The sequence below is a fragment of the Salminus brasiliensis genome, chromosome 6, assembly GCF_030463535.1.
Source record: "Salminus brasiliensis chromosome 6, fSalBra1.hap2, whole genome shotgun sequence".
Lineage (NCBI taxonomy): Eukaryota > Metazoa > Chordata > Actinopteri > Characiformes > Bryconidae > Salminus > Salminus brasiliensis.
In genome coordinates this window covers 36,001,741-36,011,740 of record NC_132883.1, presented here as the reverse complement: position 1 = coordinate 36,011,740, position 10,000 = coordinate 36,001,741, and the positions used below count along the sequence as shown (strand labels likewise).

General features: G+C 43.9%; 18 non-coding genes across 18 annotated transcripts; all 18 read right to left on the bottom strand.

Moving 5' to 3' along the window:
• Positions 1-135: 135 nt before the first annotated feature.
• trnaa-ugc (transfer RNA alanine (anticodon UGC)) lies at positions 136-207 on the bottom strand. The gene has a single exon. It is a non-coding gene; the product is annotated as a tRNA-Ala (tRNA).
• Positions 208-635: 428 nt separating this feature from the next.
• trnaa-cgc (transfer RNA alanine (anticodon CGC)) lies at positions 636-707 on the bottom strand. Its single transcript has one exon. It is a non-coding gene; the product is annotated as a tRNA-Ala (tRNA).
• Positions 708-1,288: 581 nt separating this feature from the next.
• Positions 1,289-1,360, bottom strand: trnaa-ugc (transfer RNA alanine (anticodon UGC)). The gene has a single exon. It is a non-coding gene; the product is annotated as a tRNA-Ala (tRNA).
• Positions 1,361-1,788: 428 nt separating this feature from the next.
• trnaa-cgc (transfer RNA alanine (anticodon CGC)) lies at positions 1,789-1,860 on the bottom strand. Its single transcript has one exon. It is a non-coding gene; the product is annotated as a tRNA-Ala (tRNA).
• Positions 1,861-2,441: 581 nt separating this feature from the next.
• On the bottom strand, positions 2,442-2,513 carry trnaa-ugc (transfer RNA alanine (anticodon UGC)). Its single transcript has one exon. It is a non-coding gene; the product is annotated as a tRNA-Ala (tRNA).
• A 428-nt stretch (positions 2,514-2,941) lies between these two features.
• On the bottom strand, positions 2,942-3,013 carry trnaa-cgc (transfer RNA alanine (anticodon CGC)). The gene has a single exon. It is a non-coding gene; the product is annotated as a tRNA-Ala (tRNA).
• Positions 3,014-3,594: 581 nt separating this feature from the next.
• Positions 3,595-3,666, bottom strand: trnaa-ugc (transfer RNA alanine (anticodon UGC)). The gene has a single exon. It is a non-coding gene; the product is annotated as a tRNA-Ala (tRNA).
• Positions 3,667-4,094: 428 nt separating this feature from the next.
• trnaa-ugc (transfer RNA alanine (anticodon UGC)) lies at positions 4,095-4,166 on the bottom strand. Its single transcript has one exon. It is a non-coding gene; the product is annotated as a tRNA-Ala (tRNA).
• Positions 4,167-4,348: 182 nt separating this feature from the next.
• On the bottom strand, positions 4,349-4,420 carry trnat-cgu (transfer RNA threonine (anticodon CGU)). The gene has a single exon. It is a non-coding gene; the product is annotated as a tRNA-Thr (tRNA).
• Positions 4,421-4,941: 521 nt separating this feature from the next.
• trnat-ugu (transfer RNA threonine (anticodon UGU)) lies at positions 4,942-5,013 on the bottom strand. The gene has a single exon. It is a non-coding gene; the product is annotated as a tRNA-Thr (tRNA).
• Positions 5,014-5,247: 234 nt separating this feature from the next.
• On the bottom strand, positions 5,248-5,319 carry trnaa-cgc (transfer RNA alanine (anticodon CGC)). The gene has a single exon. It is a non-coding gene; the product is annotated as a tRNA-Ala (tRNA).
• Positions 5,320-6,400: 1,081 nt separating this feature from the next.
• trnaa-ugc (transfer RNA alanine (anticodon UGC)) lies at positions 6,401-6,472 on the bottom strand. Its single transcript has one exon. It is a non-coding gene; the product is annotated as a tRNA-Ala (tRNA).
• Positions 6,473-6,654: 182 nt separating this feature from the next.
• On the bottom strand, positions 6,655-6,726 carry trnat-cgu (transfer RNA threonine (anticodon CGU)). The gene has a single exon. It is a non-coding gene; the product is annotated as a tRNA-Thr (tRNA).
• A 521-nt stretch (positions 6,727-7,247) lies between these two features.
• Positions 7,248-7,319, bottom strand: trnat-ugu (transfer RNA threonine (anticodon UGU)). Its single transcript has one exon. It is a non-coding gene; the product is annotated as a tRNA-Thr (tRNA).
• A 234-nt stretch (positions 7,320-7,553) lies between these two features.
• Positions 7,554-7,625, bottom strand: trnaa-cgc (transfer RNA alanine (anticodon CGC)). The gene has a single exon. It is a non-coding gene; the product is annotated as a tRNA-Ala (tRNA).
• Positions 7,626-8,960: 1,335 nt separating this feature from the next.
• On the bottom strand, positions 8,961-9,032 carry trnam-cau (transfer RNA methionine (anticodon CAU)). Its single transcript has one exon. It is a non-coding gene; the product is annotated as a tRNA-Met (tRNA).
• Positions 9,033-9,359: 327 nt separating this feature from the next.
• trnaa-ugc (transfer RNA alanine (anticodon UGC)) lies at positions 9,360-9,431 on the bottom strand. The gene has a single exon. It is a non-coding gene; the product is annotated as a tRNA-Ala (tRNA).
• A 428-nt stretch (positions 9,432-9,859) lies between these two features.
• On the bottom strand, positions 9,860-9,931 carry trnaa-ugc (transfer RNA alanine (anticodon UGC)). Its single transcript has one exon. It is a non-coding gene; the product is annotated as a tRNA-Ala (tRNA).
• Between the last annotated feature and the right edge of the window lie 69 nt (positions 9,932-10,000).

Here is a 10,000-nt window from a genome sequence, read left to right as displayed (position 1 = left end):
ATTTGTCTAGAACTAAATGTCTGGTTTGTGTTTCTCTGAAGTTGCAAAGAAATACTCTAATAGGTCAGACAATGAAGAGAAATTCCTGATCCTCCTAGTCTGAAGTTGCAAAAAACAGCCCAGCACGTTATAACATGGAGATGCAGGGGATTGAACCCTGGACCTCATACATGCAAAGCATGCGCTCTACCACTGAGCTACATCCCCTTTGCCAATCTTCTGTTTGAGGAACCCAAGAGCATGAGAAAAAATAAGACATTCAGCAAAGATGGGGAGGATTTGATTGACATGTAATAAAAGCTCCCATTAAGCTTCTTTTTGCTTGGAAAAGGCACGAACGGGGATCGAACCTGTGACCTTTGGTTTACAAGACAGACGCTTTGCCACTTGGCCATCGCGCCCACAGCCTCGGTTTTGAATTGGCGTGGAAGCACTGGACAAATGTACCTGTAAAAGCAACAGGAGTTAATTACCTGAGCATAACAGTAAACATTCTTCTGATACTGTCTCAGAACATGCAAATCAAGCAAGTTCCTCCAGGTGCAAATGCCTTTTTAATGAACATTTTTTGTTGTGGTTTTGATTCACTTCAGCATGCTTCGAATAATGAGCTTCAGTCTAAAAGACAAAATCAGTGGAGATGCTGGGGATTGAACCCAGGACCTCATACATGCGAAGCATGCGCTCTACCACTTAGCTACATCCCCAACTTGCTGTAGGTTGTTGACAATGTGCCCATGGGACAAGCCAAAGCTTTAAACTTACAGTGAGGGCAGAGTTAAAATCCTGCATAGTCAGCATTTTAACATAGTAAGCTGGAACATCACATATGATGGGGCATGCAAAAGCTACCAGCAAAGTGACATTGGGCAGAATCTTCCAAGAAAGAAGGCACAGACTGTGGTCAAACCCATGATCTTCTGTTTACGAGACCAACGCCTTACCACTTGGCCAACATGCCAGCTCATAAACTGTGCTAGTCCCATGACTATATGCCTCAACCGGTCTCCTGACAATTCTTGGCTGACTCAATGAATAAAATTCTTGCTAAATGCTCAGTTTGAACTTTTAGCAAACGTTGGTGTGACCTCTGCTTCAGTACAAGAATGTGCATGTACTCCCATCCTGGGCACCTTGCAACACATGCGGCAGAATTTGTCTAGAACTAAATGTCTGGTTTGTGTTTCTCTGAAGTTGCAAAGAAATACTCTAATAGGTCAGACAATGAAGAAAAATTCCTGATCCTCGTAGTCTGAAGTTGCAAAAACCTGCCCAGCAGGTTATAACATGGAGATGCAGGGGATTGAACCCTGGACCTCATACATGCAAAGCATGCGCTCTACCACTGAGCTACATCCCCTTTGCTAATCTTCTGTTTGAGGAACCCAAGAGCATGAGAAAAAATAATTCATTCAGCAAAGATGGGGAGGATTTGATTGACATGTAATAAAAGCTCCCATTAAGCTTCTTTTTGCTTGGAAAAGGCACGAACGGGGATCAAACCTGTGACCTTTGGTTTACAAGACAGACGCCTTGCCACTTGGCCATCGCGCCCACAGCCTCGGTTTTGAATTGGCGTGGAAGCACTGGACAAATGTACCTGTAAAAGCAACAGGAGTTAATTACCTGAGCATAACAGTAAACATTCTTCTGATACTGTCTCAGAACATGCAAATCAAGCAAGTTCCTCCAGCTGCAAATGCCTTTTTAATGAACATTTTTTGTTGTGGTTTTGATTCACTTCAGCATGCTTCCAATAATGAGCTTCAGTCTAAAAGACAAAATCAGTGGAGATGCTGGGGATTGAACCCAGGACCTCATACATGCGAAGCATGCGCTCTACCACTTAGCTACATCCCCAACTTGCTGTAGGTTGTTGACAATGTGCCCATGGGACAAGCCAAAGCTTTAAACTTACAGTGAGGGCAGAGTTAAAATCCTGCATAGTCAGCATTTTAACATAGTAAGCTGGAACATCACATATGATGGGGCATGCAAAAGCTACCAGCAAAGTGACATTGGGCAGAATCTTCCAAGAAAGAAGGCACAGACTGTGGTCAAACCCATGATTTTCTGTTTACGAGACCAACGCCTTACCACTTGGCCAACATGCCAGCTCATAATCTGTCCTAGTCCCATGACTATATGCCTCATCCGGTCTCCTGACAATTCTTGGCTGACTCAATGAATAAAATTCTTGCTAAATGCTCAGTTTGAACTTTTAGCAAACGTTGGTGTGACCTCTGCTTCAGTACAAGAATGTGCATGTACTCCCATCCTGGGCACCTTGCAACACATGCGGCAGAATTTGTCTAGAACTAAATGTCTGGTTTGTGTTTCTCTGAAGTTGCAAAGAAATACTCTAATAGGTCAGACAATGAAGAAAAATTCCTGATCCTCGTAGTCTGAAGTTGCAAAAACCTGCCCAGCAGGTTATAACATGGAGATGCAGGGGATTGAACCCTGGACCTCATACATGCAAAGCATGCGCTCTACCACTGAGCTACATCCCCTTTGCCAATCTTCTGTTTGAGGAACCCAAGAGCATGAGAAAAAATAAGACATTCAGCAAAGATGGGGAGGATTTGATTGACATGTAATAAAAGCTCCCATTAAGCTTCTTTTTGCTTGGAAAAGGCACGAACGGGGATCGAACCTGTGACCTTTGGTTTACAAGACAGACGCCTTGCCACTTGGCCATCGCGCCCACAGCCTCGGTTTTGAATTGGCGTGGAAGCACTGGACAAATGTACCTGTAAAAGCAACAGGAGTTAATTACCTGAGCATAACAGTAAACATTCTTCTGATACTGTCTCAGAACATGCAAATCAAGCAAGTTCCTCCAGGTGCAAATGCCTTTTTAATGAACATTTTTTGTTGTGGTTTTGATTCACTTCAGCATGCTTCGAATAATGAGCTTCAGTCTAAAAGACAAAATCAGTGGAGATGCTGGGGATTGAACCCAGGACCTCATACATGCGAAGCATGCGCTCTACCACTTAGCTACATCCACAACTTGCTGTAGGTTGTTGACAATGTGCCCATGGGACAAGCCAAAGCTTTAAACTTACAGTGAGGGCAGAGTTAAAATCCTGCATAGTCAGCATTTTAACATAGTAAGCTGGAACATCACATATGATGGGGCATGCAAAAGCTACCAGCAAAGTGACATTGGGCAGAATCTTCCAAGAAAGAAGGCACAGACTGTGGTCAAACCCATGATCTTCTGTTTACGAGACCAACGCCTTACCACTTGGCCAACATGCCAGCTCATAAACTGTGCTAGTCCCATGACTATATGCCTCATCCGGTCTCCTGACAATTCTTGGCTGACTCAATGAATAAAATTCTTGCTAAATGCTCAGTTTGAACTTTTAGCAAACGTTGGTGTGACCTCTGCTTCAGTACAAGAATGTGCATGTACTCCCATCCTGGGCACCTTGCAACACATGCGGCAGAATTTGTCTAGAACTAAATGTCTGGTTTGTGTTTCTCTGAAGTTGCAAAGAAATACTCTAATAGGTCAGACAATGAAGAAAAATTCCTGATCCTCGTAGTCTGAAGTTGCAAAAACCTGCCCAGCAGGTTATAACATGGAGATGCAGGGGATTGAACCCTGGACATCATACATGCAAAGCATGCGCTCTACCACTGAGCTACATCCCCTTTGCCAATCTTCTGTTTGAGGAACCCAAGAGCATGAGAAAAAATAAGACATTCAGCAAAGATGGGGAGGATTTGATTGACATGTAATAAAAGCTCCCATTAAGCTTCTTTTTGCTTGGAAAAGGCACGAACGGGGATCGAACCTGTGACCTTTGGTTTACAAGACAGACGCCTTGCCACTTGGCCATCGCGCCCACAGCCTCGGTTTTGAATTGGCGTGGAAGCACTGGACAAATGTACCTGTAAAAGCAACAGGAGTTAATTACCTGAGCATAACAGTAAACATTCTTCTGATACTGTCTCAGAACATGCAAATCAAGCAAGTTCCTCCAGCTGCAAATGCCTTTTTAATGAACAGTTTTTGTTGTGGTTTTGATTCACTTCAGCATGCTTCCAATAATGAGCTTCAGTCTAAAAGACAAATTCAGTGGAGATGCTGGGGATTGAACCCAGGACCTCATACATGCAAAGCATGTGCTCTACCACTGAGCCACATCCCCAACTTGCTGTAGGTTGTTGACAATGTGCCCATGGGACAAGCCAAAGCTTTAAACTTACAGTGAGGGCAGAGTTAAAATCCTGCATAGTCAGCATTTTAACATAGTAAGCTGGAACATCATATATGATGGGGCATGCAAAAGCTACCAGCAAAGTGACATTGGGCAGAATCTTCCAAGAAAGAAGGCACGGACGGGGGTCGAACCCATGATCTTCGGTTTACGAGACCGACGCCTTACCACTTGGCCACCATGCCAGCTCATCAACTGTGCTAGTCCCATGACTCTATGCCTCAACCGGTCTCCTGACAATTCTTGGCTGACTCAATGAATAAAATTCTTGCTAAATGCTCAGTTTGAACTTTTAGCAAACGTTGGTGTGACCTCTGCTTCAGTACAAGAATGTGCATGTACTCCCATCCTGGGCACCTTGCAACACATGCGGCAGAATTTGTCTAGAACTAAATGTCTGGTATGTGTTTCTCTGAAGTTGCAAAGAAATACTGTAATAGGTCAGACAATGAAGAAAAATTCCTGATCCTCGTAGTCTGAAGTTGCAAAAACCTGCCCAGCAGGTTATAACATGGAGATGCAGGGGATTGAACCCTGGACCTCATACATGCAAAGCATGCTCTCTACCACTGAGCTACATCCCCTCTGCCTATCTTCTGTTTGAGGATCCTAAGAGCATGAGAAAAAATAAGACATTCAGCAAAGATGGGGAGGATTTGATTGACATGTAATAAAAGCTCCCATTAAGCTTCTTTTTGCTTGGAAAAGGCACGAACGGTGATCGAACCCGTGATCTTCGGTTTACAAGACCGACTCCTTGCCACTTGGCCATCGCGCCCACAGCCTTGGTTTTGAATTGGCGTGGAAGCACTGGACAAATGTACCTGTAAAAGCAACAGGAGTTAATTACCTGAGCATAACAGTAAACATTCTTCTGATACTGTCTCAGAACATGCAAATCAAGCAAGTTCCTCCAGCTGCAAATGCCTTTTTAATGAACATTTTTTGTTGTGGTTTTGATTCACTTCAGCATGCTTCGAATAATGAGCTTCAGTCTAAAAGACAAAATCAGTGGAGATGCTGGGGATTGAACCCAGGACCTCATACATGCGAAGCATGCGATCTACCACTTAGCTACATCCCCAACTTGCTGTAGGTTGTTGACAATGTGCCCATGGGACAAGCCAAAGCTTTAAACTTACAGTGAGGGCAGAGTTAAAATCCTGCATAGTCAGCATTTTAACATAGTAAGCTGGAACATCACATATGATGGGGCATGCAAAAGCTACCAGCAAAGTGACATTGGGCAGAATCTTCCAAGAAAGAAGGCACAGACTGTGGTCAAACCCATGATCTTCTGTTTACGAGACCAACGCCTTACCACTTGGCCAACATGCCAGCTCATAAACTGTGGTAGTCCCATGACTATATGTCTCATCCGGTCTCCTGACAATTCTTGGCTGACTCAATGAATAAAATTCTTGCTAAATGCTCAGTTTGAACTTTTAGCAAACGTTGGTGTGACCTCTGCTTCAGTACAAGAATGTGCATGTACTCCCATCCTGGGCACCTTGCAACACATGCGGCAGAATTTGTCTAGAACTAAATGTCTGGTTTGTGTTTCTCTGAAGTTGCAAAGAAATACTCTAATAGGTCAGACAATGAAGAAAAATTCCTGATCCTCGTAGTCTGAAGTTGCAAAAACCTGCCCAGCAGGTTATAACATGGAGATGCAGGGGATTGAATCCTGGACCTCATACATGCAAAGCATGCGCTCTACCACTGAGCTACATCCCCTTTGCCAATCTTCTGTTTGAGGAACCCAAGAGCATGAGAAAAAATAAGACATTCAGCAAAGATGGGGAGGATTTGATTGACATGTAATAAAAGCTCCCATTAAGCTTCTTTTTGCTTGGAAAAGGCACGAACGGGGATCGAACCTGTGACCTTTGGTTTACAAGACAGACGCCTTGCCACTTGGCCATCGCGCCCACAACCTCGGTTTTGAATTGGCGTGGAAGCACTGGACAAATGTACCTGTAAAAGCAACAGGAGATAATTACCTGAGCATAACAGTAAACATTCTTCTGATACTGTCTCAGAACATGCAAATCAAGCAAGTTCCTCCAGCTGCAAATGCCTTTTTAATGAACAGTTTTTGTTGTGGTTTTGATTCACTTCAGCATGCTTCCAATAATGAGCTTCAGTCTAAAAGACAAATTCAGTGGAGATGCTGGGGATTGAACCCAGGACCTCATACATGCAAAGCATGTGCTCTACCACTGAGCCACATCCCCAACTTGCTGTAGGTTGTTGACAATGTGCCCATGGGACAAGCCAAAGCTTTAAACTTACAGTGAGGGCAGAGTTAAAATCCTGCATAGTCAGCATTTTAACATAGTAAGCTGGAACATCATATATGATGGGGCATGCAAAAGCTACCAGCAAAGTGACATTGGGCAGAATCTTCCAAGAAAGAAGGCACGGACAGGGGTCGAACCCATGATCTTCGGTTTACGAGACCGACGCCTTACCACTTGGCCACCATGCCAGCTCAGCAACTGTGCTAGTCCCATGACTCTATGCCTCAACCGGTCTCCTGACAATTCTTGGCTGACTCAATGAATAAAATTCTTGCTAAATGCTCAGTTTGAACTTTTAGCAAACGTTGGTGTGACCTCTGCTTCAGTACAAGAATGTGCATGTACTCCCATCCTGGGCACCTTGCAACACATGCGGCAGAATTTGTCTAGAACTAAATGTCTGGTATGTGTTTCTCTGAAGTTGCAAAGAAATACTGTAATAGGTCAGACAATGAAGAAAAATTCCTGATCCTCGTAGTCTGAAGTTGCAAAAACCTGCCCAGCAGGTTATAACATGGAGATGCAGGGGATTGAACCCTGGACCTCATACATGCAAAGCATGCTCTCTACCACTGAGCTACATCCCCTCTGCCTATCTTCTGTTTGAGGATCCTAAGAGCATGAGAAAAAATAAGACATTCAGCAAAGATGGGGAGGATTTGATTGACATGTAATAAAAGCTCCCATTAAGCTTCTTTTTGCTTGGAAAAGGCACGAACGGTGATCGAACCCGTGATCTTCGGTTTACAAGACCGACTCCTTGCCACTTGGCCATCGCGCCCACAGCCTTGGTTTTGAATTGGCGTGGAAGCACTGGACAAATGTACCTGTAAAAGCAACAGGAGTTAATTACCTGAGCATAACAGTAAACATTCTTCTGATACTGTCTCAGAACATGCAAATCAAGCAAGTTCCTCCAGCTGCAAATGCCTTTTTAATGAACATTTTTTGTTGTGGTTTTGATTCACTTCAGCATGCTTCGAATAATGAGCTTCAGTCTAAAAGACAAAATCAGTGGAGATGCTGGGGATTGAACCCAGGACCTCATACATGCGAAGCATGCGATCTACCACTTAGCTACATCCCCAACTTGCTGTAGGTTGTTGACAATGTGCCCATGGGACAAGCCAAAGCTTTAAACTTACAGTGAGGGCAGAGTTAAAATCCTGCATAGTCAGCATTTTAACATAGTAAGCTGGAACATCACATATGATGGGGCATGCAAAAGCTACCAGCAAAGTGACATTGGGCAGAATCTTCCAAGAAAGAAGGCACAGACTGTGGTCAAACCCATGATCTTCTGTTTACGAGACCAACGCCTTACCACTTGGCCAACATGCCAGCTCATAAACTGTGGTAGTCCCATGACTATATGTCTCATCCGGTCTCCTGACAATTCTTGGCTGACTCAATGAATAAAATTCTTGCTAAATGCTCAGTTTGAACTTTTAGCAAACGTTGGTGTGACCTCTGCTTCAGTACAAGAATGTGCATGTACTCCCATCCTGGGCACCTTGCAACACATGCGGCAGAATTTGTCTAGAACTAAATGTCTGGTTTGTGTTTCTCTGAAGTTGCAAAGAAATACTCTAATAGGTCAGACAATGAAGAAAAATTCCTGATCCTCGTAGTCTGAAGTTGCAAAAACCTGCCCAGCAGGTTATAACATGGAGATGCAGGGGATTGAATCCTGGACCTCATACATGCAAAGCATGCGCTCTACCACTGAGCTACATCCCCTTTGCCAATCTTCTGTTTGAGGAACCCAAGAGCATGAGAAAAAATAAGACATTCAGCAAAGATGGGGAGGATTTGATTGACATGTAATAAAAGCTCCCATTAAGCTTCTTTTTGCTTGGAAAAGGCACGAACGGGGATCGAACCTGTGACATTTGGTTTACAAGACAGACGCCTTGCCACTTGGCCATCGCGCCCACAGCCTCGGTTTTGAATTGGCGTGGAAGCACTGGACAAATGTACCTGTAAAAGCAACAGTAGTTAAATACCTGAGCATAACAGTAAACATTCTTCTGATACTGTCTCAGAACATGCAAATCAAGCAAGTTCCTCCAGGTGCAAATGCCTTTTTAATGAACATTTTTTGTTGTGGTTTTGATTCACTTCAGCATGCTTCCAATAATGAGCTTCAGTCTAAAAGACAAATTCAGGGGAGATGCTGGGGATTGAACCCAGGACCTCATACATGCAAAGCATGCGCTCTACCACTGAGCTACAGCCCCAACTTGCAGTAGGTTGTTGACAATGTGCCCATGGGACAAGCCAAAGCTTTAAACTTACAGTGAGGGCAGAGTTAAAATCCTGCATAGTCAGCATTTTAACATAGTAAGCTGGAACATCATATATGATGGGGCATGCAAAAGCTACCAGCAAAGTGACATTGGGCAGAATCTTTCAAGAAAGAAGGCACGGACGGGGGTCAAACCCATGGTCTTCGGTTCATGAAACCGATGCCTTACCACTTGGCCACCATGCCAGCTCATCAACTGTGCTAGTCCCATGACTCTATGCCTCAACCGGTCTCCTGACAATTCTTGGCTGACTCAATGAATAAAATTCTTGCTAAATGCTCAGTTTGAACTTTTAGCAAACGTTGGTGTGACCTCTGCTTCAGTACAAGAATGTGCATGTACTCCCATCCTGGGCACCTTGCAACACATGCGGCAGAATTTGTCTAGAACTAAATGTCTGGTTTGTGTTTCTCTGAAGTTGCAAAGAAATACTGTAATAGGTCAGACAATGAAGAAAAATTCCTGATCCTCGTAGTCTGAAGTTGCAAAAACCTGCCCAGCAGGTTATAACATGGAGATGCAGGGGATTGAACCCTGGACCTCATACATGCAAAGCATGCGCTCTACCACTGAGCTACATCCCCTTTGCCAATCTTTTGTTTGAGGAACCCAAGAGCATGAGAAAAAATAAGACATTCAGCAAAGATGGGGAGGATTTGATTGACATGTAATAAAAGCTCCCATTAAGCTTCTTTTTGCTTGGAAAAGGCACGAACGGGGATCGAACCTGTGACCTTTGGTTTACAAGACAGACGCCTTGCCACTTGGCCATCACGCCCACAGCCTCGGTTTTGAATTGGCGTGGAAGCACTGGACAAATGTACCTGTAAAAGCAACAGGAGTTAATTACCTGAGCATAACAGTAAACATTCTTCTGATACTGTCTCAGAACATGCAAATCAAGCAAGTTCCTCCAGCTGCAAATGCCTTTTTAATGAACAGTTTTTGTTGTGGTTTTGATTCACTTCAGCATGCTTCCAATAATGAGCTTCAGTCTAAAAGACAAACTCAGTGGAGATGCTGGGGATTGAACCCAGGACCTCATACATGCAAAGCATGTGCTCTACCACTGAGCCACATCCCCAACTTGCTGTAGGTTGTTGACAATGTGCCCATGGGACAAGCCAAAGCTTTAAACTTACAGTGAGGGCAG